Source organism: Giraffa tippelskirchi, chromosome 4 (genome assembly GCF_054371585.1).
Source record: "Giraffa tippelskirchi isolate mGirTip1 chromosome 4, T2T-mGirTip1v1.2.pri, whole genome shotgun sequence".
NCBI lineage: Eukaryota > Metazoa > Chordata > Mammalia > Artiodactyla > Giraffidae > Giraffa > Giraffa tippelskirchi.
In genome coordinates, this window is record NC_137278.1 from 134,088,368 (window position 1) to 134,116,052 (window position 27,685).

Consider the following 27,685-nt stretch of genomic DNA (forward strand, 5'->3'; position numbering starts at 1 on the left):
TATATGGAACTCTGAGTCAGAAATAATTTTCTCTCAAATTATGAAAATGTTTCATTAACTTCCAGTCTCCACTGTTGTTGAAAAGTCCAAAGTTATTCTTACTCTTGTTCTTTGTATATAACCTGTTTGTCTATCTCTTTGTGACTGACATGCAATTTCTTCATGAAATTCCTTATTATGGGTCTGTTTTTCATCCATTATGCTTGACTTTTAGTGGGCCTTTTTAATGTAGAAATTCGTGTGGCTCAGCTTTTGGCAGTCTTCTTGAACTGTTTGATTTCTTCACTTCTGTTTGTTCTGTTCCATCTTTCTGGAGCTCTTATAATTCAGATATTAGACCTCTTGGACTTATCCTCTGATTTTTCTTTCTGTTTTCCTTCTCTTAGTTTTTTGCTCTGCTTTTCTCAATTTATCTTCCAACCCTTGTATAGAGCTTTCATATTTTTAATTTCCAAGAACTCTTTTGTTTTTTATTGTTTTCTTCTTCTTCTTTTTTTTTGCAGCAACCTGTTTTTGTCTTGTAGATCCAATATCACTTCTTATCTGTGATGGTTTGTTTTCAAGTTTTTTGTTGTTGTTGCTGTAGAATCTGAACCTCCAAGTAACTTCTGTTTGATGATTTATTTCTATCTTTCATGTTAATAGTTTCCTTCAAATGTTTCGTAGGCCTTGGCTATCTACTCATATTTAAGAGTAGGATACTAAAAGGATGGCTGGAATCTTGGTGTGTGTACAGGACTGGGTAATGGGAGGGACTTACTTACTGAGGTCATTAAGGTAAGTTTAGATCTTATCTCTTGGCCTAATCAGAGTCCCCTGAAAACATCATCCTGTCTCAAGTCTGGCTTTCAGCATTTGGGAGGGAAATGTTGGTGACAGAGGAAGAAGCAGTAGGTATCTTACCATTCACTATGTTGATGTTCATGTAAGCCCAGTATCTCTCTCCAGGGTCTTTTCTCTCACTATAAATCCAGTATATATCTAGTTTATCCTCCTACAGGGGTTGGGAAGGTCTGTTTCCCAGCTGTGGGAGATGGTGGGGGAATTAGCTGTGGAACTCCTTTTCAAACAGCTCTCAGACCCACATTTAGTCTTCACACCCAGTTGAACCTGTAAGAGAAATTTCTGAGCCTTTTAGGTGTTCTATCATGGCATTCAGAGTTAGCTAGGCATTCAGATTTCACAGATCTGAGTCACCCTATTTACATCTATATCCATGTTTTCCAGCTTCTAAATTGTATTTGGGGACAGTACATGATTTAAAATTTCCCTTATTGTCATTTAGTGAGATTTTTGTAGGTAAACGCACGTATTAAGTCAGCTATCTGTAACCAGAAGACTCCTTATTCCATGCCCTGAAGAGAATTCACCAACCCCCATAACCTAAACTAGCCATTCCTCTTACCTTCCTTTCTTCTGTCAACGGCTCCACCATCTACAGTGTTGCCCAAACCAGAAACCTGAGAATCGTGGTCTGTTTGTTCTTCTCTCTGACTCTCCACATCCCATCAATCAAAAAATCCTTTTCCTTTGACTGACACCATATTACCCACAGATTTTCCTTTCTTTCCTGAATTATTGCCTGACTACTTGCCCCACCACCAATCTTTCCTCCCACCAATTCATGCTCCACTCACCACCAGTGAAATCTTCCTACAATCATATTTAATATTCGTCAGTGGCTCCTCTTTGCTGTAGGATAACACTCAAACTTTTGGGCATGGCGTACAAAGCCATTTAAAATTAAATTCCTATCAAATTCCTAAAATTTACATCTTGCCATTTCTCTTTCATCTCCACCTTGCTCTGATGCCACCATTCACACTAGCAACATCACACTTGCACAATGATATGCAAAACATAAGTTGAATAAATATTTCTGAGTCACATTCTCAAAGAAGTATGTTTTTTGTGGTTATGCAGGGTCCTCATGTTTCTAGATAAAGGGAGGGTCCTTGGAGTCAGCGTATCTGACGATGACCTCACTTCGGCTAAGACCTCCTCTGAAAGGGGTAGAGCTGTGCCTTTGAAGGAACCTGTACAGACACGGAAAGGAAAACCTATTTGTTTTCAGGTTCATTGTTTTCAGAGAAGAGCTAAACCTTCATTTTTTAGTCATAGGGTCCTCCTGGCACTGAGAACTTCCTCAGGTCACTGGGCCTGCCACTGCGAAGCTGACAGTGTTTCCATAAAGAGATGTCATATCTATTTTTCACATTGGTGTAAAGAGGTTTTCAAAAAGAATAGGGAATCTAGTTATTCTTTATAAACCTCAATGGAATAATTAGCACCCATGAGTAGAAGCTACCTTCATGCCTGCTAATTCCTTGGGCTCAATGAAAGGGACATATTTCTGGAACTACAGGTTCTCCAACAAATGAATGGATTAACTGGAAAGGTAATGACTTACCCATCATTGAGAGTAGTCAAACATAGCATAAATATCCACTCTATGGTTACTAGACATTTCAAAGGAATCATATATTGGATGAGGTATTAAATCAAAGGAGCACAGATGTCCCTTCCCTACTTTGATATTCTTATTTGTCTCTGAGTCAAAGGATAATTACACAATCTTCCATTTCGCTTTGGCTGTGTAGACCTAGACTTTGGATAACAGATGGGAAAACAGACTTTGAAACTAAACGCCCAGGAATTGTAGTGCCTATTTTTATCAGGTGGTTTTGTATAATCCAAAGATTAAAAAAAAAAATGCTCTGAAGAAAGTTGTTTGTAGAATAAATTTCATCACAGTCAGTATTGTCATGATGAAATATTTTCATAACCAGTACAGTGTCAAACAACAGATGATGAGCAGCTATTATGAACATTTTTCAATACATTAACTAATTTAGATCTTTTCTTGAAGTTTATTGGAGTTTGAGAAGAACAATTTTTGTCCCCCTTACATTCTGTTGGTTTGATTCTATGAAATGAGCAGCTGGGTGTATCCAGATTTTTAAAGCTCTGGGTTTCAAAATAAAGATCATAGAGTAGCTTTAAATTAGCTTAAGGATTCAAACTCTGAAAAAGTGTATATAGTATTGGTCAAGGTCCATTTAGGAAAAGAAAAATCATTTAGGTATTTCAAAAAGAGGGAACTTAATACAAAAATTGGTTATGAGGATATTGGAAAGGCTGAAGGAGCAAGAAAGAAGAATTAGGTTACTGAAAGATTAGAAACTGCAGGAAACAAATTTCTCTCTGAAACAGTGCCACTGTGACTTGGGAGTCAGGAGCAGAAACTCCAGGGCTGGCCTGCTGGGCCCTGTGACACTGCTGCCAGCTGGGGTCACCACCCCATCACTGTGCTGGTGACACGGCTGCTGTACCTGCTGCCACTTACATCCCAAACTGACACCCAATAAGGGAAAGTCACTTCTCCCTTCTTACCTGCCAGTTCTCCCCAGTAGCCCCCATTGCTTGAATCCAATGGGAAGCCACGGGACAAGAAGGCCTGGAAAGCATGGTTGGCAGAACCACAATCTTTACAATCCAGACCAGTGCTCAGTGGAGAGCACATAAGCAAATGACCAGAGACTGGTCAACATGGCCCTAGTTTTCAAAGAGGAGAGAAAAGTGATTTCTGTAAAGAGCGAACCAATCAGACTGACACCAACCTCTAGCAAGATTCTAGAATGGGTGACTGAGTGGTTGTTTATGAGTCCTTACATAGAGAGGAGATAAGCAGTACAAGCCAGCGGGAGACTACTAATGCATTGTGTTCAATACCTCTGAAAACCAGGTAATTGCAGCGGCCCAATTTTAGCTACTCAGAAACTAGCAAATGTGGGATTCATTAGAAATAAATGCCTGAGAAACTTGTCCGAAATCAGAGAGAGCAAATATTTTAGGTTTGCATAGAGCCAGTCACCTGTTCCATCAAAGTCCTTGTATATACTACATTGCACAGATGGAGAAGACTTTATTGACCTGAAAGGACCACACAGATCTCTTTTATCTCTGAAAAGGCCACTGGGATTCAGAATCACTGAGCGCCTTGGCTGAAGTCACACAGCTGGTTAATTGCAAAAGTGGATCTGCAGTTCAGATCTCTGAACTTGCAGTTCATGCTTTACTGGCACCACACCCCACAAAGGACTGACTGTATTACACAGCCTTGTATCATCTTCACAAGGATGGCTATTGTCTTTCCTGTCTGGATGGAAGATTTGCAAGGAATCACCCAAACGATCATTCTCTGGATGCTGTGCTTCCAATGGCAAGCATCTGTGAGCACTGCAGGAGCGAGGCAAGGGGCTGAGGAATGTCCTTGACATCAGGCTTATGCCTGGGCACCCTTGAAACTGCTGGTTTCCCTTGTCTCCATATCCTCTTTGTAGTTAAAGTTAGAAACTGTGTTTTGAAACTATTGTTTACAGGAAAGGTATAGCTTCCTAAATTTATTGAAGTTTACCTGAATCACTGCTTTTAAGAATCTTGTTTACCTCTAGGAAAATCTGATTAAATCACAAAGAAATTTGAAAAGAAAAATGAATATGTCCACTGTCTTAGTTCATTTGAGATGCTAAATCAAAATACCACCGACTGGGAGGCTTATAAACAATAGTAATTTATTTCTCGCAGTTCTGGAGGCCGGAAGTCCGAGATTAGGTGCCAGCACAGCCTCTTCTGGGTAGCTGACACCTTCCTGACATGGGGGAGGAGGCCACAGAGCCCCATGGGGTCTCTTGTAAGTACATTAACTCCGTTCAAGAGAGGTCAACCCTCATCACCTAAGCACCTTCCAAAGGTCCCACCTCCCAAATACCAACACATAGGACATTAGGATTTCAACATATGAATTTGGGAAGTGAGGGGAGACAAACATTCAGACAACAGTACCCATTTAACTCCCAGGTAAAGAGTCTGCCTGCAATGCAGGAAACCCAGGTTCAAATCCTGGGTCCAGAGGATCTCCTGGAGAAGGGAATGGCAACCCACTCCAGCATTCTTGCCCCAAGAATTCCATGGACAGAGGAACCTGGTAGGCTACAGTCCATGGAGTCACAAAGAGTCAGACACGACTCAGTGACTAACACTTTCACTTTCAACTCCCATTCACTAAATTACCACTTGGAAATCTACTGTGTGTCTGGCTCTGATTGTGCATTTTAAATGCATTATTTAAAATCCTTACTATAATCCTATGTACGTATGTAGTAGGGATTATTTCAATATTAAGGATAGGAAACTGAGGTTCAGAGGGTTGTCACACACTAGTAGGAGGAAAATCTGAGACTTGAACCCAGTCCCTATGACCCCAAAGGACATGCTCTTCCCACTCTGATATGTACTCTTTGTTTATTCAACACTCCTGCCACTGTGTGTCAATTTTTTTTTTCTGGAAAAATCACAGAATTGTACCTCAAGTACTTGTAAAGACATTGGTTAAAGAAATAAAAATCCATTTTTATTTATTTACTTATTTTTTTAAAATTTTTTGTTTGCACTGGGTTTTCACTGCTGGGCATGGGCTTTCTATAATTGCAGCTAGTGGAAGCTACTCTTTTGTTGTAGTACACAGTCTTCTCATTGCTGTGGCTTCTGTTGCAGAGCAAGGCTCTAGGCACAGAGGCTTCAGTAGTTGTGGCTCATGAGCCTAGTTGCTTTGTGGTATTTAGAATCCTCCTAGATCACAGATCGAATCCATGTCCCCTACATTGGCAAGCAGGCCTGGGAAGTTTTAGAAATCTATTTTTTTTGTCTCTCTCTCTTTTTTTTTTAATTAATTTATTCATTTTAGTTGGAGGCTAATTACTTTACAATATTGTAGTGGTTTTTGCCATACATTGATATGAATCAGCCATGGGTTTACATGTGTTCCCCATCTTGAAACGCCCTCCCACCTCCCTCCCCATCCCATCCCTCTGGGTCATCCCATTGCCCCAGCCCTGAGCACTTGTCTCATGCATCGAACCTGGACTGGCGTTCTGTTTCACAAATGATAATATACATGTTTCAATGCTATTCTCTCAGATCATCCCACCCTTACCTTCTCCCTCAGAGTCCAAAAGACTGTTCTACGCATTTGTGTCTCTTTTTCTGTCTCGCATATAGGGTTATCATTACCATCTTTCAAATTCCATACATATGCATTAGTATACTGTATTGGTGTTTTTCTTTCTGGCTTACTTCACTCTGTATAATGGGCTCCAGTTTCATCCACCTCATTAGAACCGATTTGAATGTATTCCTTTTAATGGCTGAGTAATATTCCATTGTGTACATGTACCACAGCTTCCTTATCCATTCGTCTGCTGATGGATGTCTAGGCTGCTTCCATGTCCTGGCTATTATAAACAGTGCTGCGATGAACATTGGGGTACACATGTCTCTTTCCATTGTGGTTTCCTCAGTGTGTATGCCCAGCAGTGGGATTGCTGGGTCATATCGCAGTTCTATTTCCAGTTTTTTGAGGAATCTCCACACTGTTCTCCATAGTGGCTGTACTAGTTTGCATTCCCACCAAGAGTGTAAGAGGGTTCCCTTTTCTCCATACCCTCTCCAGCATTTATTGCTTGTAGACTTTTGGATAGCAGCCATTCTGACTGGTGTGAGGTGGTACCTCATTGTGGTTTTGATTTGCATTTCTCTAATAATTAGTGATGTTGAGCATCTTTTCATGTGTTTGTTAGAGGAAAATATAGGCAAAACACTCTCCGACATAAATCACAGCAGGATCCTCTATGACCCACTTCCCAGAATATTGGAAATAAAAGCAAAAATAAACAAATGGGACCTAATTAAACTTAAAACCTTTTGCACAACAAAGGAAACTATAAGCAAGGTGAAAAGACAGCCTTCAGAATGGGAGAAAATAGCAGCAAATGCAGCAACAGACAAAGAATTAATCTCAAAAATATACAAGCAACTCCTGCAGCTCAATTCCAGAAGAAAAAAAAAAACGACCCAATCAAAAAATGGGCCAAAGAACTAAACAGACATTTCTCCATAGAAATTCATTTTAAAACACAGACCAACGCCATGTTCCAATAAAAGAAATGCCATGTTCACTTATAGATCTGTTACATGAACTACTACTTCTAAAATAACCATGTGGTTCCCAGAGAGAGGTTGTTCCTCTAACCATTGATGATGTCCTGGGACTTCCTTAGCTTTAATAAAATTAGGTCTGGCTCTTTAAATGAAGCAAGAATAATGCAGAACTGAAGTCAGCCTCTGGCCCAGAGTAGGATGTTGCCCGTGGCTGGTGAATGTGTCACTGTGATGACACTAAGTATTTGAAGAACTAGTGAACAGCCTAAGGTTAAGGGGAAACCAATTGTAAGGCTAATAAATGGTTACTGTACTAGGAAACTATCTTATTGAAGACAAATGATTTCTTTGGGTAGATATTTTAAGGATGGAGATTATATATATTTTTCTTGCTGCATTTTTTCTTTGCTTATTCTCCAAAGTATCCCAACTAACTGCCTGCAGCAGAGGTGGACAACCTTTTGGTAAAGGACTAACTAAAGAGTAACAGTGTTTGATGTTGCAGTTCTCATGGTCTCTGTTGCAGCCATTGGAGCCTGAGGGCAGCCTTAGACAATAGGTAAGAGAATGTGTTTGGCTGTGTTCCAATAAAGCTTTATTTGTTCACCCCTGGGCTACAGTGTCAAAAGCACCAAATAATAAATATTGCTTCTACTTATATGCCCCCAAAACTTTCAAATCAAAGAAGCCAAGTTACATTTATTAATTTTTTACAGCACTTCGAATGTTGCATCATTCACAGCCAACACTGAATGTGACATTTCTTTAATGTGAATGTTTACCAGACTTGTTACAAATGATTTGGATGAAATCTTTGGTGTTTGCTTATCTGCTGTATTTCTTAGTGGCTCTGCATTCAAATAGAGAAGGATCTGGATGTGGATGATGGGAAGGGCCCAGGATGAGTCTCCAAGCATCCAGAATCACACACCAAGTGGCAGTGCTAGGGTGGTATTTGATGAATAGGTGATGAGTATCTTTCTCAACCTGCTATTTCTGGGACTCTAAAATAGTTCAGACTAGTAGCAGGGTAATTTCACTTGAATAAGTTACTGGAGTTTTCCATGGTCTAAGTACATGCAAAATCTTCTAAAGTATGGGGCTTTCCTGGTGGCTCAGGTGGTAAAGAATCTGCCTGAAATGCAGGAGACCCGAGTTTGATCCCTGGGTTAGGAAGATCCCCTGGAGAAGGAAATGGCAATCCACTCCAGTATTCTTGTCTGGGAAATCCCAAAGAGTCGGACATGACTGAGTGACTAACACTTTCACACTTCTAAAGCATTACTTATGATTAAGCAATTGGTCATGAGTGAGTGATGAGTGATAGTTGTTCAGTCGAGTCCGACTCTTTGCGACCCCATGAACTGTAGCCTGCCAGGCTCCTCTGTCCATGGAATTCTCCAGGCAAGAATACTGGAGTGGGTTGCCATTTCCTTCCCCAGGGCATCTTCCCGACCCAGGGATTGAACCTGGTCTCCTGCATTGCAGGCAGATTCTTTACCATCTGAGTCACCAGGGAAGCCAATTTGACATGCAGATTCCTGATTTTGTTTGTTTGGGTTTTTGTGTGTTTGATCACTAAATGAAGTATCATTTTTTAGATAGCCAATAATAGCATATTCAATACAGTTTATGAAGTTAATAAATTAACTCAGTTGCAGCTCTTTTCCCTAGAGATTTTTTTCAGGGTTATGTTTCTTATAAAAGAAGACACTCAGTTACATATTTTTCTTAGTTATGATGATAATATGCTAATATGAAAAATTAATCTCTAATGATATAGTGTGTGTGTGCGTGTGTGCTCAGTTGTGTTCGACTCTTTGAGACCCCATGGATTGTAGCCTGCCAGGCTCCTCTGTCCATGGAATTTTCCAGGCAAGAATAGTGGAATGGGTTGCCATTTCCTACTCCAGTGATATAGTGATATAGTACCTCTATGATAATATGAAAATCCAATAATGTATCATTCCTTACAAACTCAGTTATCAATCACATTGGATGTCATAGCACATTAGATTCTGGAGCTCAACTTCTTTTTAGGGAAGAGATAGCATTAACAATTTAAAAATTATTTTAAAGGAAGTCCTTGGTGATCCAGTGGTTAGAACTGCACTTCCACTGCAGGGTGCCTGTTTTCAATACCTGGTTGGAGAATTAAGATCTCACATGCCTTTCAGTGCAGCCATAAAAAAAAATAAAGAAGGAAACATCAAACTGCGAATCAACATTAGATTAGTTGCTCAATTGGTTAAATGCAATAACAGGAGAGAACTACCCAGAACAATGGGGGGCTCACAATAAACATTAGTTTCTAAGAGCTTATTTCTATTATATAAATATCAGCCATACTGTATATTGTGAGGTTAATTGTTAGAAACTGTGCCTGAACTGCCATCAGAGTTAGGAATTCTGTTTTCTACATGGAGGAACATAATCTATTTAGAAAGGAAAACAGAGGCAAATATGAATAAAATTTACTTACAGTCAACCAAGGCCTTCAAAGATTGAGGTTTTTAAAAAAATTTTTTATTTGATTTGTTTATTTTTGGCTACACTGGGTCTTTGTTGCTGCATGTGGGTTTTCTCTAGTTGCAGGGAGCAGGGACTACTCTTTAGTCGTGGTGTGTGAGCTTCTTATTGAGGTGACTCTTCGTATTGCAGAGCACAGGCTCTAGTTGTGCAGGCTCAATAGTTGTGAAAGTGAAAGTATTAGTCATTCAGTTGTGTCCGATTCTTTGTGACCTCATGGACTGTAGCCCACAGGCTTCTCTGTCCATGGAATTCTCCAGGCAAGAAGACTGGAGAGCGTTGCCATTTCCTTCCCCAAGGCATCTTCCTGACCCAGGGATTGAACCCAGGTCTCCCGTGATGCAGGCAGACTCTACCTACTGAGCCACCAGGGAAGACCTCAATAGCTGTAGTGCATGGGTTTACTACATGTACTTGTCCAGAGGCATGTGGGTCTTCCTGAACAAAGGATCAAACCTGTGCATGCTGCATTGGCAGACAGATTCTTTTTTTTTTAGTTCTACCAGTTTATTGCTACCAACCCATTTCCCTCCACCCTCATGCACGCGTGCTCAGTCATATAACCCCATGGACTGCAGCCCACCAGGCTCCTCTGTCCATGGACTTTTCCATGCAAGAATACTGGAGTGGGTTGCCATTTCCTTCTCTGGCAGGCAGATTCTTAACCACTGGATCATCAGGGAAGTCCCAAAGGTTGTTTTAAGCTAAAAACAAACCCCTTATTCTGTATATCGACATGCCCATTGCTTTACAGAATAATCAGAAATACACACATTTGACAACATCCCTTTGAGCAAAACTAAAAAATAGTACTAGCAGTTGTAATCTGAGTGGTGAAGGTGATGGTGAGCAATGAGATTCAATAACAAATGGATAATAATGGATCCTATCAATGACATGTTTGTTGGGAGATTTTAATGAATGCTACAATTGCACTCATCTCACACGCTAGTAAAGTAATGCTCAAAATTCTCCAAGACAGGCTTCAGCAATACATGAACCCGTGAACTTCCAAATGTTCAAGCTGGTTTTAGAAAAGGCAGAAGAACCAGAGATCAAATTGCCAACATCCATCGGATCATCGAAAAAGCAAGAGAGTTCCAGAAAAACATCTCTTTCTGCTTTATTGACTATGCCAAAGCTTTTGACTGTGTAGATCACAATTTCAGTTCAGTTCAGTTGATCAGTCGTGTCCGACTCTTTGTGATCCCATGAACTGCAGCACGCCAGGCCTCCCTGTCCATCACCAACTCCCGGAGTCCACTCAAACCCATGTCCATTGAGCCGGTGATGCCATCCAACCATCTCATCCTCTGTCGTCCCTTCTTCTCCTGCCCTCAATCTTTCCCAGCATCAGGGTGTTTTCCAATGAGTCAATTCTTCGCATCAGGTGGTCAAAGTATTGGAGTTTCAGCTTCAACATCAGTCCTTCCAATGAACACCCAGGACTGATCTCCTTTAGGATGGACTGGTTAGATCTCCTTGCAGGCCAAGAGACTCGAAAGAATCTTCTCCAACACCACAGTTCAAAAGCATCAATTCTTCAGCGCTCAGCTTCCTTTACAGTCCAACTCTCACATCCATACATGACCACTGGAAAAGCCATAGCCTGGACTAGACTGATCTTTGTTGGCAAAGTAATGTCTCTGTTTTTTAATATGCTGTCTAGGTTGGTCATAACTTTCCTTCCAAGGAGTAAGCATCTTTTAATTTCATGGCTTCAATCACCACCTGCAGTGATTTTGGAGCCCAGAAAAATAAAGTCAGCCACTGTTTCCACTGTTTCCCCATCTATCTGCCATGAAGTGATGGGACCAGATGCCATGATCTTAGTTTTCTGAATGTTGAGATTTAAGCCAACTTTTTCACTCTCCTCTTTCACTTTCATCAAGAGGCTCTTTAGTTCTTCTTCACTTTCTGTCATAAGGGTGGTGTCATCTGCATATCTGAGGTTGTTGATATTTCTCCTGGCAATCTTGATTCCAGCTTGTGCTTCCTCCAGCCCAGCATTTCTCATGATGTACTCTGCATAGAAGTTAAATAAGCAGGGTGACAATATACAGCCTTGACGTACTCCTTTTCCTATTTGGAACCAGTCTGTAGTTCTATGTCCAGTTCTAACTGTTGCTTCCTGACCTGCATACAGGTTTCTCAAGAGGCAGGTCAGGTGGTCTTGTATTCCCATCTCTTTCAGAATTTTCCAGTTTATTGTGATCCACACAGTCAAAGGCTTTGGCATAGTCAATAAAGCAGAAAGAGATGTTTTTCTAGAATTCTCTTGCTTTTTCGATGATCCAATGGATGTTGGCAATTTGATCTCTGGTTCCTCTGCCTTTTCCAAAACCAGCTTGAACATCTGGAATTTCACGGTTCACATATTGCTGAAGCCTGACTTGGAGAATTTTGAGCATTACTTTACTAGCATGTGAGATGAGTGCAATTGTGCAGTGGTTTGAGCATTCTTTGGATCACAATAAACTGTGAAAAATTCTGAGAGAGATGGGAATACCACATCCACCTGATCTGCCTCTTGAGAAACCTGTATGCAGGTCAGGAAGCAACATGCTCATGCTCCCCTGGGACAAAGGGAGAACATTTCCTGCAGTTTTACTAACTCTACCCACAGGCCCCTCACCTACCCTGCTGGCTGGTGGCGATGGGGAAGGTAGAGGTGTGGTCAGCAGGGAAAGAAGTCACAGTATGGGAATGTAGTAAAAAAGAAAACAGAGTTGGAAGACAAGTTGTTCTCCCTTTATCCTATAAAATTCCACTCTGGAAACTTGATATGATCCCCAAATAGATTATTGCTCACATTCTCTGGTATTCTCTGGATGAGATTTGCCTTTGTGGTTGTCATCAGTGGAGCACAGTTATTACTTTTGAGAGAGTCCTTGGAAATCTCACAGGCTACATGACCGATGAGCCAATATCATACATAAATGATACAAACAGCATGAAATACATGCAGAGATGAGGAGATCTGTATGGTGTCAATACAAACTTGTTCCAGAGAGTGATGACACTGTGAGTAATAATACCATGCTACATTATTTTGTTGTTGTTCACTTGCTAAGTCGTGTCCTACTCTTTGAGATCCCATAGACTGCAACACGCCAGGCTTCCCTGTCCTTCACTATCTCCCGGCGTTTGCTCAAACTCATGTCCATTTAGTTGGTGATACCATCCAATCATCTCATCCTCTGTCATCCCCTTCTCCTCCTGCCTTCAGCCTTTCCCAGCATCAGGGTCTTTTCCAATGAGTTCCCTCTTTGCATCAAGTGGCCAAAGTATTGGAGTTTCAGCTTCAGCATCAGTCCTTCCAATGAATATTCAGAGTTGATTTCCTTAAGGATTGACTGATTTGATCTCCTTTTTGTCCAAGGATTCTCAAGAGTCTTCTCCAGCACCACAATTCAAAAAAATCAATTATTCAGCAGTCAGCCTTCTTTATGGTCCAACTCTCACATCCATACATGACTACTGGAAAAGCCATAGCTTTGACTATATGGACCATTGTTGGCAATGTGATGTCTCTGCCTTTTTTTTTTTTTTTCCTGTTTTTTATATACTGTCAAGGTCTGTCATAGCTTTTCTTCCAAGTAGCAAGTGTCTTTCAATTTCCTGGCTGCAATCACCATCCACAGTGATTTTGGAATCCAAGAAAATAAAATCTGCCACTGTTTCTATTTTTTCCCCATCTATTTGTGATGAAGTGATGGGACTGGATACCATGATCTTCGTTTTTTGAATGTTGAGTTTTAAGCCAGCTTTTTCCACCCTCTTCTTTCACTATCATCAAGAGGCTCTTCAGTTCCTCTTCACTTTCTGCCATTAGAGTGGTATCATCTGCATATCTGAGCTTGTTGATATTTCTCCTGGCAATCTTGATTCCAGCTTGTGAGTCATCCAACTCAACATTTCAAATGATGTACTCTGCATTTAAGTTTTTTTGGGTGGGAGGAAAATATGAAATTATCCAAGAATAGCACGATTGATGATAAAGAACATGAAGAGAAGATCTCTGGATCTAGACAGAAAAAGAAGGTCCTTGGACATTTGCCACAACTGGATGATAAATACATATCAAAGTATCTCTTCTACCTCTTTCTATCCATTATTCTGAATCTTCATCAATGAATCACTATACTTTCCAGGGACCCACATGTTTTGTAAAACATATTTTAATCACAGTATTTAGTTAGACAGAGCCTTTCAAAAAATAAAGAAGACTGGGACCCCATATACCCCATATAGGGGCAGCTCTGCTTGGCTGTGACCTTTTCTTTCAAAGTTTGTATAAATTGACTCACTACAGAGTACCACGTTCTGTATCAAACGCCTTGAGGTCATACCACAAAACCCGTGTGATGTAGCCACTGCCCTGGAGAACCACACTCTTGGTTACACAAAATTCCGACATGTGAAACACATCAGGAAAAATGTAACAGTAGACATTGAATGGTGCTTAATTAGACACATCTGAAAATAAAGGGCAGAAATGGTTATGGCTCAGGGTTTTGGAAAGGGCGAGTTCAGTTTGAGCTGGTGTCCCCAGAACCGCTTGGTAGCTCTTAATGCAGGCACTGAAGTTCCAGCTGGATTTGGACTGGCTCAGAAGTATACAGACAGTGGGCTGGGTCGGGGACAGTGGGAATCCTTGAGTAGGGAGACCTGAGGACACTCTGAACTGAAGAAGGCACAGCCTCTGTTTTCTTGGAACTAGGCTCTCCCTGAAGAGCGTTTGACTGCCGTGGAATGGGCATGGTGAGCCATTAGGGAACCTTGCCCTGCCTTGCCAACAGGTGATGTTGATGGAATACCCTCTGGGGTAGAAGTCTCTCATTGGAAATAATCTTGGTGGTTTCTTCAACACCAATTTCTTGACATAGACCTAGCCCAACAATCACACTCTTTCCTGTCTCTCTTGCCATCCTGTTCCCATCCTCTCGCTACCCTGCCAGCCCCGGTATGGTTTCTGAATTTGCTATTTGCCCTGGTGTCCAAGCACAAATGTTGGTCTTCTCCTTGTATTCCTAACCCAGAGTCAACTCAGTGTTACGTGTCGGCAGGAGCCTTGGACTTGATGTCAGAAGACCTAGGGCTGAGGCTGGCTCTGTGACCTTGGGAGGGTCACTGCATGCCTCGGAACTTCTGTTTCTTTATTTAAAATGGAGATAACGATGCTTCACTACTTACATTATGGGGTGTTTTGAGGAGAAAAAATAAAGCACTTTAGCTTAAAAGAGTAATGTGCTGTGCTTAGTCACGTCAGACTCTTTGCGACCCCATGGATGGTAGCCCACCAGGCTCCTCTGTCCATGGAATTCTCCAGGCAAGAATACTAGAGTGGGTAGCCTATCCCTTCTCCAGGGGATCTTCCCAACTCAGGAATTTAACTGGAGTCTCTTGCATTGCAGGCAGATTCTTTACCAGCTGAGCTACCAGGGAAGCCCTAAAAGAGTATTATCTAATACTTAAATAAAACTTATTTTGTGTTGGGCAATTGTCTAAGTGTTTTAGATATATTGACTATTTTAATTCTCACAACAATCCTATGAAGAAGCTGTTAATATGGCCATTTATGGTGGGGAAATTTAGGCACAGAGAGATTAAGTAATTTCCCAAAGAGTAACACATTTATTAAATGTAAGACCTGGGGTTTTAACCTAGCACCCTGATACCAGAATCCGTCCTTTGAACAGCCACATTATATTGTTTATCTAATTGTTGCTGTAAGAGCTAAGACTTACATAAGGCTTAATGTATTCCAGTGTGTGGGCTCAGTCACTCAGTCGTGTCCAACTCTTTGTGACCCCAGGGACTTTAGCCCGCCATGCCAGAGATGATTCCAAATGTCCGGTTAGCTCACTTAAATCTTACAGAAGTGCTTGGAGGGATGTGGAGGCAGGTATCGTTGTCATCTGTATTTAAATGATTTGTAAAAACTTCCACAAATGGAAAAGTGGAATAAGTAGATGTAGCTTTCCCTGTCCCTCTCACTAAGTGCAATTGAAAGCCCTGTACATTATGTAAAACAAACACAGGAAGGCTCAGAGGGGTGGAGAGAAGGCAAACTGACAAGGGACTCAGAATCCAAGGAACCGTATGATCATGAGTTTCCTGTATTTTCCTTTTTGCCTCATGTATCCCAGACTTGGAGCTGAAGAATCTGGCAACTTGGAAATGCCAGTGAGCATGGACAAAAGAAGCCCCAGCAGATGCCTGCTCTCTCCAGCCAAAAGAGCAGTCTAGCAAGACAGAAACCTCTTAGATGGTAACTGCTCTTCTCCAGCCAACCACTACAGCAGATCTGTGGCCCCATTTCCATCCCTGCCAGTGGGGAGACTAGATCCCAGCCCTTGTGAGGCTTATACCAGGAGCCCCATTCTCTCTGCCAGGATGGTGTCAGGAAAGGCAGAATAGAGAGCCAGGATATTCATCCGTAGCCCTGGGAGATAATGAGGCCTCCTCCCGTGTTGTCAGTGGAGATCAGCAGACAGCCATCGGTCACGAATGGGGTACCCTCCCCCCATCCCTACCCCCGGGAAAATGTCAAAGGAGGTCTAATGGGGTGTCAGGATTTCCCCCACTGCCTGGCAGTAGTGAGGTCCTCTTATGTCTCCAACAACATGTCAATGAGGCTGAGAGAGGGGAAGTCATGAAGACCTCCAAGCACTGGCCTAGCGCAGAGTCAAACTCCCACCCACACCCAGCAGTAAAGAGGAGTCCCACCTCAGGGGTCCATGAAGGCCAAGACGAAACCTGTGCTTCTACCCCCACCTGACAGTGAAGAGGTGGTCCCTGCTTCCCCACTGCCCCCTGCCCCGACAAAGTGATGTCACAGGAAGCCAGAGACAAGGAAGGCTTAAATAAGATCAGAGTCTCTTAACAGAGGCTTCCCTGGTCACTCAGTGGTAAAGAACCCCCTGCCAATGCAGGAGACGTGGGTTCCATCCCTGGATTGGGAAGATCCCCTGGAGAAGGAAATGGCAACTCACTCCAGTATTCTTACTTGAAGAATTCCATGGACAGAGGAGCCTGGTGGGTTATGGTCCATAGGGATGCAAAAGATTTGGACATGACATAGAGACGAAACAACGACAGCAACAGTTCCTCACAGAATGCCCCATTTGTCCTGGATCCAATTTTAAAAATCGCTCATCACACCAAGGACAAGGAAGAACTCAAACTAAATGAAAAAAGACAAATCGATAGATACCAACACCAAGATGACAGAGATGTCGAATTATCTGACAAAGATTTAAAGCAGTCGTCATAAAGAAGCTTCTGTGGCTTATTTCACCTAACAAAATGCCCTCCAGGGAGGCCTTTCTCAGGAAGGAGAGTAAAAATAAGAAAATTAGGTCCATGTGTGCTCATTTTTTCTTATTTTTCCTTCTAATATCCTAAAGAACTCTTTCTTAGACAACTTTCTGAAATACTGCATCCTAAGTGTTCCCTAACGAAATGATCAGAATTTCTCTAAACCTACTAACTCTTTTAACAACTTAGAATGTGTGTTATAGAGACAGTGGTTGAAAGATATTTCACCGTTTCTCATATACTGGCTTTTATTTTATCAACAACTCATTTCACACAGTTTCCCTTGCTTATTTCCCCAAATCTCTTTTTCTGACCTTTTTAGATCAAAAAGCAGAATTTAACTATAACATTGTACCCCTGAGATTTCTGATCGTAGTGTCAACAAATTTTCATCCTTTTGTTGTTGTTGTTACCTCTGTTTATATAGATGAATTGGTATGTTTTACCTTTAAGAATCTTTGTTATCACTAACAAGCTCCTATTTTTCTTTCTGGTTTTGTATCTTTTTTCCACATCTTTCTCAAACTATAATCTTGCTTTGTGTTCTCTTTTCTTCTTTATTTCCACCATGACATTTTACCAATACTTTGTCCCCACGCTGGAAACCTAATATTATTTATTATTATTTTTCTTTCTTGCCCTTGTGAATTGAAAAAGATAGATTTCAACACTGCAGTAAACTTCTTTCTTTTTATAAATTACCTTAGAACTAGAGGTTTCACATCAAGTGCTTTACACAACAGATATCTCAAAATCAATTTTCTTTTTTCACTAAAATGAAGGATGACAGAGTGATTATACAAAATCTTTTTTCCTATCCTCATGTACTTAGAGCGAAGATCCTTCTGAAAAGGAATGAAATTCAGAAATATCTGGGACTAACATGGGGTCTCTACAGAGTCATGTATCATGGAGTCAGCTGGTCCAGAGACTCTTGTAATAGATGATTTCAGTTCCCCAATCGGTGCCCGTCATCAGCACTAAAGCGTGTTGGGCAGTGCTTGTCCCAACATAAGTGCTCTTGTCCTTCATTTTCCTGATTGAAGCAGCCTCAGCCATAAGGTGTCTTGGGTAACCACCATATCTCAGGCTGGGAGGGCTCTGAGATATTTATTCGTGAGAGCTGAGTTTATTCCCCCAAATCCAAGTCAGATCAGCCTAAGTATAAACAACTCATTGATCTAGGGAGCTTCTGGAACCCAAGGGAAGGATTAGTGTTCCTCCAGGATCTTGGCTTCTTATTCACCCATGGCTGGGACAGTGAGAAAGATAAGATTAGCTAAAAAAAGATGGAGCAATTCTTTTAAAATACTAGCATACTCTCTGAGGATATTTATTTGTTTAGTATAGTCTGGCAATACTTTTCAATAAAGCTTAACATTTGCTCTGGAGGAAAATGTTGCTCCTTCATAATTCAGTCTGATCCAGATGGGGACACTTTATTCCCCCTGGCAATAGAGTCTGTGGAAGCTGCTATGAAATTATGAGAATTGTGGTATTGGGGGGTGGGATACTTGAAAGGACAGTGGGTTGATGGGTGGGAACCCAACACGATCCCAATTCACTCTGTGACACTGAGCAAGTCCAGCTTCTGGACATTTTTTTGTTTTAATTTGTAAATGGAATTAATCAGTAGTTTTCAGATTTTTACAGTATGAAAACTCTTTTTAATTTCAAAAAGTTATGGATAGCATATATAAAGGTGTCAATTTTGTTGCCCAGTGGGGGGAAGAAAAAAACCTATAAGCGGATATTTGTTTTAAGACTTGCAGCAACTCCAGTCTCTGTAAGTTCAAATGCCGCAGACTGGAACCAGTGGTCTGGTTGACTTTGCGATCCCTTCTGGCTCTGATAGTCTAGGATTCAAGTCAGAAGAATCTGGACTCCTTAGAAAACATTCATTTATTCAAGGAGAAAGCTGACATTAAATATTACCAGACTCAAGAGCAGCATTAGAAATTTTGAGAGAGATGAATTAAGGCAGATTTCAGGGTCAAAAAGTCTGAGCTGAGAGAGAAGCTGAAAGGAGGGACCAGTACTAAAAGCAGTGGCAGGCACTGAGAGACAGAATGGGAAGCCTGTTACATAATGTGGTTCTATTTTGTACCCATCTAAGCTTACTAAAAAACACTGTTGTGGTTGGACCAGCCCTGTGGTTTTATGATTGCAACACGCCCTTCAGAAGCAATTATCAGGAAACTTTGAAAGAATAAAGGTTTATTACTTACAAGGCCTGGAATTTGCATAGCACACACCTGGACTCTTACAATGAGGTCCTAGGTAGGAAGAGAAAGCTTTTGGGCCTGGGCTTCTGCTTTTATTGGGGTCCAGGGTGGGGGCCTAGGGTTTTGTAGTTCACTTGTTGAAATCAACCAAGATCTGTAAAACAAAGGAACTGCCTTGGAGGGGGAGGCCTGGGTTTAGTCCCTGGGTTGGGAAGAGCCCCTGGAGAAGGGAATGGATACCCATTCCAGTATTCTTGCCTGGAAAATCTCATGGACAGTGGAGCCTGGTGGGCTGCCATCCAGAGAAGTCACAAAGAGTTGGACATGACTGAGTGACTAACACTTTCACTTTCAGGAACAGGGTCAGATATCATGATGGCTAACCAAAGCAGGGGAGAAGGCAGTCTTGACTCTCTGACAAGGTGGACCAACTCTTCTGATCTTAAGCAAATATATTCTGTAATAATATTTAAATATAAAATAATATAATTAATTATATGTGATAGCATTTGTTCTATTAAATAGTGTTTGCATATAAAGGCATCAGGACAGTGGGTAGTATAAAGTAGGCTACTTTCCCTTCTTCTCCTTACCTTAATCGAAATAACAGTTGATGCGTTACTTTTAGCCTTCTAGTTGTTGTTCAGTCACTGTCATGTCCAACTCTTTGCGACCGCATGGACTACAGCATGCCAAACTTCCCTGTCCTTTGTCATCTCCCAGAGTTTGCTCAGATTCAAGGTTAGTACCAACTGAGCTGACATCAAGAAGTTACTGGCAATGTTTGGGGATAATTTCTACAATGTATGTACAAAAGATATGCTCACAGAGAAATACATCTTTGTAGCTTGTCTCTTTTTTATGTTTTCAGTATTTTGTATGCTTCAAATAAAAAGAGATTGATTCTCAAAGACATTCTGCATTACAGCACTCTTCCTGAAATTTTAAGGACATCTGAACTTGACCGTTTTTATTTCCCAGAGTTAAACATAGATTGGGTATTATGTTGAGGATATCAAGTCACATTTCTACCCAAATATTCATCTAGCTGATGAGAAACAAGACAAGCAAATAGGGACAATCGTCAAGAATTTTTTTTTAATATTCTGTATTGCAGTTCATAATTCACTGCTTTTTAAAAAAATATTTGTTTATTTATTTTTACATTTTTGGCTGTGCTGGGTCTTTGTTGTTGCGTGTGGGCTTTCTCTAGTTGCTGCAAGCAGGGGCTATCCTTTGCTGAAATACACAAGCTTCTCATTTGTTCTATCTCTGCTCTCCCCAATTTCCCTGTATTTCTCACTTGACAGTTGCACAATACTACACCCCCAGGGACCTATTGGCCTCCACATATCTATATCTTCGATTATGTGTGTTAGTCGCTCAGTCGTGTCCAACTTTTTGCTATCCCAAGGACTGTAGCCCACCAGGCTACTCTGTTCATGGAATTCTCCAGACAAGAGTCTGGAGTGGGTTGCCATTCCCCTCCCCAGGGGATCTTCCCCACCCAGGGACTGAACCTGGGTGTCCCACATTGCAGGCGAATCCTTTGCTATCTGAGCCATCAGCTTGTTCCTGACTTCCATTACCATTTCATTATTCCACACATTTTTAGGTGTTCCTGTGTCCTTATAGCCTGCAGATGTCCTTATAGCTTCCTTGTATCATTTGGATTTTGATGAATAGCAAATTACCACAAAATTTAGTTACTCAAAATAACTGTTTTTTAGCTCATGACTCTGCAGTTTGGCAATTTGGACTGGGTTCATAAAGGTAGCTCTGATCAGGTTGGCTGGGGGTTGGCTGGTTGGGGGACCTCAGTTGAGATGACTCTTCTTTACTTCAAGTGGTTTCTCATTTTCTAGCAGGTTCTTTTGGGCATGATTACCTAGTGACTGCATGGTTCCAATAACAAAATATAGGAAGCTGCAAGGCATCTCCCCTCATTCAATTTTATTGAGAATAATTGACACATGTCACTGCATAAGTTTAAGTTGTACAGCATGATGGATTGATTTATACATGTTGTAAAATGATTATAACAATACATTTGGTTAACATCTCTCATCTTCTATAGGTACAATAAAAATATTTGATAAAAATCTTCTATAGGTACAATTCTTTACAGCAGTGTTAACCACTATACAGCCATCATGCTGTTCATTACATTCCTAGCACTTATTTAAACTATAACTAGAAGTTTGTAACTTTTGACCAGTTTACTCCAACTCCCCTCCACTTCCTACCTCTGGTGTCTTATCTGATGTCTTTTTCTGAGTTTGACTTTTTATTATTATTATTAGATTCTACACATATATACAGTATTTGTCTTTCTTTGTCTGACTTATTTCACTCAACATAATGCTGTCAGGGTCCATCCATGTTGTTGCAAATGGTAGCATTTCCTTGTTATTTTATGGCTGAGTAATACTTCATGTATATATATATCTTCAATACATCCTTACTTTACCCATTCATCCATTGATAGACACTTAGGGTTTAGGGTGTTTCCATGTCTTGGCTATTGTAACTAGTACTGCTATAATGCTGCTATGAACTTGGTGGTGCACATATCTTTTTGAGTTAAGGTTGTGGATGTAGTCCCAGAAGAGAAATTGCCAGATCTCTTAACTTTATTTTTAAATTTTTAAGAAAACTCCATACTGTTTTCCAAGGTGTCTGTACCAATCTATAATCCCATCAGTAGTGTACAAGAATTCCCTTTTCTCACATTCACACCAGCATTTTTCCTCTCTCATTTTGTGGATCATGACCATTCTAACAGGTGTGATGTGATGTCTCACTGTGGTTTTAATCGCTTTTCCCTAATAACTGGTAATATTGAGCATTTTTTCATGTACCTGTTGGCCTTTAGTATTTCTTCCTTGGCAACATGTCTACTCAGGTTCTTTGCCAATTTTTAAACTGGACCGTTTGTCTTTTTGCTACTGAGTTGCATAAATTTTTTATAATTTTGGATATTAACCCCTTATTGGATATGTGATTTGCAAATTTTTTCCCCATTCTGGAGGTTATATTTTTGTTTTGTGACTGGCTTCTTTTGCTGTGCAGAGGCTTTTTAGGTTGATGTGGTTCTATTTGTTTATTTTCTATTTTGTAACTGGTACTTTAAGTGTGATTTCAAAAATATCACATCAAGGAATTTTTTTCCCTGCATTTTCTTTTAGAAGTTTCATGGTTTCAGATCTTACATTTAAATCTTTATTTCATTCTGAGTTTTAATTTTTTTGAGTGGTGTAAGGAGTCAAGTTTCATTTTCTTATATGTGAATATCCAGTTTTCCCAACACCATTTATTGAAGAGACTGTCTTTTCTCTATTGAGTATTCTTTAAAATGAAGTCGCTCAGTCATGTCTGACTCTTTGTGACCACATGGGCTGTAGCCTACCAGGTTCCTCTGTCTATGGGATTTTTCAGGCAAGAATACTGGAGTGGGTTGTCATTTCCTTCTCCAGGAGATCTTCTCAACCCAGCGATAGAATCTGCATTGTAGGCAGGTTGCAATGCAGATGCAATGTCTCCTGCATTGTAGGCAGATGCTTTACCGTCTGGGCCACCAGGGAAGTCTACTCCTTTGTCAAATATTAGTTGACTGTATATACTTGGTTTTATTTCTAGTCTCTCAGTTCTGTTTCATTGGTCTATTTGTCTATTTTGATGCTGATAATATACTTTTTAAATTACTATAGACTTATAGTATAGCTTGAAATCAGGAAGTGTGATACTTCCTGATTTGTTCTTCTTTCTCAGGATTTCTTTGGCTATTCAGGGTCTTTAGTGTTTCCACGTAAATTTTAGGAGTGTTTTTTCTATTTCTGTAAAAAATACCTTTGGAATTCTTGATAGAGATTATGTTGCATCTATAGATTATTTTTGGTACTATTGACATTTTAATTATATTAATTATTCCAATTCATGAACATGGGATACCTTTCCTTTTATTTGTGTATTCTTTGATTTCTTTCATGAATGTCTTACAGCTTACAGAGTAGAGAGCTCCAAGTCCTCTTGGAACCTAGGTTTGGAACTCAAACGTTACTGCTCCAAAATGTTCTATTACAGTAAATTTCAAGGTCATCCCAGATTCAAGAGAACCCTATCTCTTGGCAGGAGGAACTACATAGTATTATAGTCACTTTTATAGCACACTGTATTTCAGTGGGAAAAAAAAATGGGAGTAAAGGAGGAAAGGGATAGACAACTTTTACTTTTCATTTATACCATCTGTTTTGTTTGAATTCTTAGAATCATGTATACATACACATTATTTCCATAATAATACTTAAATATAATTTCAAATATTTATTTTATTGATTAAAGTTACATGCCAGGGTAATAATCCAGACATTTAGAAAGACTCATGATTTTGAGTCACAACAGCTAATTCAGGATATGTCTTCAGATTTCCTCTGATTGTAAGGTCAAGATTTCCTGAAATCCGCAGCATGGAGCTCAGTACATGATACATTATAAATGCTTAATAAATGTTTGTTGAATCCTGAATCTGAATGAGAAGATGGGAGCAAAAAAGATGTACGTATCAGGCAAAAATACCCTTAAAGTAAGTCCTAATAATTTAGTTTATAATCAGCTTTTATCTTGCAACTTAGAATTTAATGGGGAAGAAAAGAGATTTGATTTAACTTCCATACAGTTGCAAGCATGGGCTGCTGGATGAAACAGCAGCGTGCCCATTGCTGAAAGTCGCAGTAGTTGGGAATTATAACCTACGGCAGAATCAAGGGAGCCCTTAAACTCTAGTCCTAAAAGTCACCCGTCTGATTAAAGAAATAATATACCTTTGCAAATGCCAAGGATGCTCTCAACTATTTCAAGAAGGACCTTGGAGAAGCACCCAGAACTGCTATGCTATTAAAAACAACAAAACACCTTTCTTTAGCATCTACAATACATGTTACTAAGCAGCAGAAAATGACCTGTTAATTTTAACAGACCCTGTATTCAGTTTGATTTGGTGCTGTTACTAATTCTTCTGTTTCCACAAATTAAAAATTGATAAATAAAAACAATAAGAACACATTTGAGAAATTCTTAAAGATTCCTTCTTGGCTGATTTTCAATGTAGAATATATTTCCCTAAATCCTACTTATTAAGCAATTGTAAGAGTAGGTTCGTTGGTTATTCATTTAATTACCATTTTGAAACCATCCTTACCCTTCCCAGGAAGGTCAAAGAGTAGCCTGTTAGTTGAATGCCTAATTTAACTGGGAAAAGGAAATTGCTTTCATCATTTTTACTCTGCCTTTTCTAATTGGATCGAATGTCAGCTTTCCACGCAGTGTTCCCTGACACACACTCATGTTTCTAGTGCAAACAGATAAGGTCCATCTGCATCTGTCTCCATGTACCCTGGGATTGCATACGCTTTGGATACATATTTATTTTGTGGATTTCATTTCCATGTTAATTAAAATGTAGGTTCCTGGAATTTCCATTCTGAGTATGATAATCTTCTTACAGTCAGCAGGATGGAAACAGCTGCATGCTGTTTACTTTGTGAAAGACGGTGTTCCTTGCTCAGATGATCACTAGATATCTACTTTCTAAATCAAAGATTGTGCCTCCATTTCTTCTTACAGATTTATCAGAATATGTCACTTTATTGAGAACTTTTAAACTCAATTATATTAGGTCATTGTGGTTTTTTGGAAGGCATAATGAACTAAAATTATTGGGAAATCAAATTTACTAATATGCATCTCATTCCTTGTTCTTCTACTCTAAACTCTGCCATTTCTTGAAATAGATTTTTTAAGATTAATTATTTTTCTAATTACCAAGGTTATATATGTCAAGTGAAGAAAATCTGGAAAATAGACAGTCTCACTACTATTAAAATTTGATGGCTTTCTTTTTGCATAAATACAGCAGATTTTTGTAAGATATTATTACTGTGTAGATAACTATGATATTGGTCCCAAAATGCTTTTTTTTTTTTACTATCCATTCTTCTAACTGAATCAAGAATTTGTTAGATAATAAAATAAAGCAAATTATTCAATCCAATATTAAACATGTATTAAAGATTTATTATGTGCCATCCACTTTCCTCTCTCTGGGATTGGTGGGAAGGGCACAAAAATAAATAAGACATATCTTTGCTTTGAAAAAGCTTATAAACTAGAGGGATAAAAACACAGTTAAAAGTAATTATTATATAAGGTAGACTGTGATAATATTAACGTTACCAAGAACTAATTATGTACTTTTATTCCTCATACATCTCTATGATGGGGGTGCTCTTATTTATCCCATTTTATAGAAGAGGACACTCAAGCTGAGAGATATGAAATATTGTGCCCAAATCACATAGCTAGTAAATGGTAGAACTGGGATTTGAATTCAGCAATATGGTTTCAGCCAGGTTCTCCATCACTGTAGGAGAACACTTTAATTATAACATTTCTTTGATTTATACAAATATATAAAACACTCTCAGAGTTTTCTTGATATAAACTATAGTATTCCACAGGGTCTCTCCAGTGTTCCTCATTCTAACCTTCTTAAATGGAAAGACCAACAGTGGAAATTTTATTTTTGAGCTTGTAGGTCTATGAAAGCAGTTTTGTCATGACAGCAATGGAAAGGATAAGAAAATCAAATAGTTTGATACTTGGCCATACTCATGTTCTGGGATTATTTTCTCTGAGATTACAAAGTGAGTGCAGCTCATGAGATAACTCCTTGACAAAATCCAAAAAGTAGCAGGTGCTTTTCAATGAGGGATTAAATTTGGCTGTATATAAGAGAAAATCCAGATAACCGTGGCTTTTAAAATATAAATGCTTATTTATTTATTTTTGTTGCATAATAAGACTAAGGTAGGCCTCCTGGAGTGGTCTGATGGCTCTATGATATTTTCAGGGTCCTTGTTTCTGCTATCCTTTCTCCTAGTCATCATGTGCTTGTAGTGACAGGTGAGCTGCTGGAGCTCCAGCCATCACATTCAGGTTCCAGGCAGATAGAAGAGGAAGGGCAAAGGAGAATAAAGGGTTTATGACAAGTGAGTCACTTCCCTCTAAAGATCTTTTCCGGAGGCTTAATTTTAAATATGGATGTTTATTTGTATGAATGAATATTCTACTTTTAAGAAGGTTAAAGTGGGGTACTGAGGACAGACCTTGTGAAGTACCTGAATCTGTAGTAGAACTCTTTATTTTTCAAAAGAATGAGTATATTCATACTACTGTTCCTAAAACTAAGAACTATGGAAATTTTGGAAAAGAATGATGCTAAATCGTGTGAATTCTATTTATAAGGGACATAGTTCCAAATGTTCCATGAGGCCAAGATAGATATTTCCTTGTAAAGGAAATCTGAAGTTGTCACAACAGACCTTTTTTTGTTTTTTGAATGGTTATAATAATAAAACATGATGTCTCCTGTATAAAAGAGCCTTGGCTAATGCCAGCCATGAAGCATGTAAGAATTAAAGACACATAAATTTATGCTGAAGTCTCTGATTTTAAAAATAAGCCTATTATTTAGCTTTGTTGTAGTCAGTCATTCAGTCATATCTGACTCTTTGCAAACCCATGGACTGCAGCACACCAGGCTTCCTTGTCCTTCACTGACTCCCAGAGTTTGCTCAAATTCATGCCCATTGAGTTGTTGATGCCATCCAATCATCTCATCCTCTGTCGCCCCCTTTGCCTCATGCCTTCAATCCTTCCCAGCATCAGGGTCTTTTCCAATGAGTTAGCTCTATGCATCAGGTGGCCAAAGTATTGGAGCTTCAGATTCAGCATCAGTCCTTCGAATGAATATTCAGGGTTGATTTAGCCCAAATAATATACTATGAAAGTCTAAAATGCTTTGGAGATGTCCATTGATTTAGGGGCTTTGGGCAACCTGTGAGTAATGATTCCATAACTTGCCGATCTGTATTTAACCTGAATATCCAGTAATAAATGGCAAAGCCACCAAGTACTTGCTACAACCTCATCCTCCCCACACACTTTTCCCCAACACACATACAAAGTTGATCAAACTCAGGCAAGGTCTGTGTTATCACTAATGTATACCTCTGATTTTCTCTCCTTTGACCAACATCACAGAACATTTCTCTTTCAGGACTCATAAAACTTTAGTCCTTCTCTCTTGCTATAATCAGATTCCTAACCCATGACGCCAACTAGAGTTTTGTGGGATGGTTACTTATTTATTTGTATTAGTTCAGTTCAGTTCAGCTGCTCAGTTGTGTCCGACTCTTTGTGACCCCCTGGACTGCAGCACACCAGGCTTTGCTGTCCATCATCAACTCCTGGAGCTTGCTCAAACTGATGTCCACTGACTCAGTGATGTCATCCAACCATCTCATCCTCTGTGTTCCCCTTCACCACCTGCCTTCAATCTTTCCCAGCATCTGGGTCTTTTCCAATGAGTCAGTTCTTTGCATCAGGTGGCCAAAGTATTGGAGCTTCAACTTCAGCATCAGTCCTTCCAATGAATATTCAGGACTGATTTCCTTTAGGATTGACTGGTTTGATCTCCTCTAGTCCAAGAGACTCTCAAGAGTCTTCTCCAACACCACAGTTCAAAAGCATCAATTCTTTGGCACTCATCC

The 27,685-nt window shown here is 39.8% G+C and overlaps 1 long non-coding RNA gene across 1 annotated transcript in view; it reads left to right on the plus strand.

Annotated features, from left to right (window-relative positions):
* The window catches only part of LOC145503884 (uncharacterized), a 69,226-nt gene that overhangs the window by 7,913 nt on the left and 33,628 nt on the right, over positions 1-27,685 (plus strand). The window lies entirely within an intron of this gene.